The sequence below is a fragment of the Loxodonta africana genome, chromosome 7 (assembly GCF_030014295.1).
Source record: "Loxodonta africana isolate mLoxAfr1 chromosome 7, mLoxAfr1.hap2, whole genome shotgun sequence".
In the NCBI taxonomy this organism is placed as follows: domain Eukaryota; kingdom Metazoa; phylum Chordata; class Mammalia; order Proboscidea; family Elephantidae; genus Loxodonta; species Loxodonta africana.
Genome location: NC_087348.1, coordinates 29,569,597 through 29,571,889, shown reverse-complemented (window position 1 = coordinate 29,571,889; position 2,293 = coordinate 29,569,597).

Sequence of the window (2,293 nt, the reverse complement as noted above, 5' to 3'; positions counted from 1 at the left end):
CCCATATTGCTCCTTATTTGCACAAACAATAAATTCCCACTTTCGGTTTCCCTTGCAAATGGTGGCATCCATTTTATTTCAGTTGGGCAGGGTAAGAACCTGCTTTCAGTTACATATTGGCCTTATCTTAGCCAAGAGTGAAAAAACTAGGCATCCAGAGGTAAAGATAGAATTTTTCCAAAACAGGTGTATATCAACTCTATTTCCACATTGGTAATTACTATATTCAATAACCTGTTAAGCCACTGCATTAATTTTCTAATGCTCTATGATAAACAGCCAATATACTTTGTAGCTTAAAACAGCATAAATTTACTGTCTCAGAGCTCTGTAGGTCAGAAGTCCCGTAAGTCATGAATGGTTTCTCTGCTTACAGTCTCAAAGGCTGAAATCAAGGTGTCTGCTGGGCCAGTTTCTTGTCTGGGGACTTTTGGGGAGACTATCTGATTCCATGCTCCTTGAGGTTGTTGGCAGAATCTAAGACAGGGAGCAAAGGCCCTGAGATCAGAGGGTGCCTGTGTGAAAAATAGCAAAGAGACTGGTGTGGTTAGAGGAGAAACAAGTAAAAGAGAAATAGACTATATTATAAGGGAGGTAATAGGGGGTTGAGTGTGGCGAGGTCTGAGACAGATGGGCACTAGGACCAGGAGGAACTGAATGGGCAGCATGGCAAGGGAAATACTTTAGACTGACAGGCAACACAGAGGGAAACAGTCGGTTCCCTGCCCACAGTGGGACACTGTGGGAGAGCCTGTACAGGGACACCCATGATGGAAAGACATAGAGAGCCCCCAACTTTGCCACAGGGAAGTTGAGGCCCACTATTTACGTCAGTGTCTGCAACCAGCTAACCCTCCCTCTCTCGTGTATGCATAATGACTTCCAAAAACAATCATCCAGAACTGAATAAGCACTGAAAAAAAGTAAGGATGAGTACCTTCTAGCGGTTTGGAGGAGAAGACCCCAAGTTCACTGCTGCTGGATTGAATCTAACTCACGGTGACACTGTGGGGCGGAGTGGAGCTGCCCTAAGTGGTTTTCAGTGCTGTGAGTCTTTGTGGAGGTACAATTCTCCATGTTTCTCTCACAAAGTGGCTTGTGGATGGAGGTGCCAACCTTTCAATTGTCAGCCTGGCTACTGCACCACCAGGGCACCCAATCGGAAAACTTTATCATGAAAACCAGAATACCAAGTTTAACATAAAAAAATAATAACAAAAGGCTCAAGTTAAACAGAAAATAGTAAAACACACAAAAATCACAATATAAGAAAAACCAATCCAAAGCAAAACATGAAGAAGAGGAAATTTCCCCTACGGAGGTCAGCCTAATGCAAAGAATTAATAATTTTCAGACGATAGTGCTAAATATGTTTAAAGAAACATAAAAGCATACAGAATACAAACTAGCAGAGATCAGGAAACAAATGGAGGAACAAAGTAAGATTCAACGATGAAATCACAACATCCAAAAAATGAAACAAAGAGAGCCATTGGAACCGGAGAATAAAGCAACTGATTTAGAAAAAGCAAGAGAAACACTCAACAATAGAATTGAACATACAGAAGATGGAATAAATGAGAAGACAAAATGACTGAACTTATCAAGTCTGAAGGGAAACAAAAGAAAAGCAAAAAAAAAAAAAAAAAACCCAAAAGGAATATGCCGTTCCATAAAGAAATCTAACATTAGAATTATTGGAATCCCAGAACGCCATGAAACAACAGAAACATAGAAATGATCTTCCAAGAGATAATCAGAGAGAGTTTCCCAAATCCAAACAGAGAATCAAGCCTGAAACTATAGGAAGCTACACAAATCCCAATCAGAAGAGACACAAAAAGATTAACTCCAGGCATAACCTAATCACACTCAGTTGTTTTGGGTACTAACCTACAGGTTGGTGGTTTGAGCACACTGTCAACACAGCAGAAGAAAGGTCTGGCGATCTGCTTCTGTTAAGAGTACAAGCAAGAAAGCCCTATAGAGAAGTTCTATTCTTTAACACGTGGGGTGTCCATGATTTGGAATCTATTTGACATCAGTGGTTTTTTGTTTTATTTAGTCTTTGAACCAAAAGAACTTGCACACATATGAAATTATGCAATTAATCTGTTTACAGCATTGTTTGTAATTGCAAAAGATTGTAAGCCAATTAAATAAGAATTGTAAATGGTTTGTCTTTCTCTGACTTTGAGTTTTCATTATAATATTCTCATCAGCCTTTTTTTCTTTCACATCTATAGGATGCCTCCTAAAATAATTTTTAAAAAACGTATCCAGGTTTTTCTAG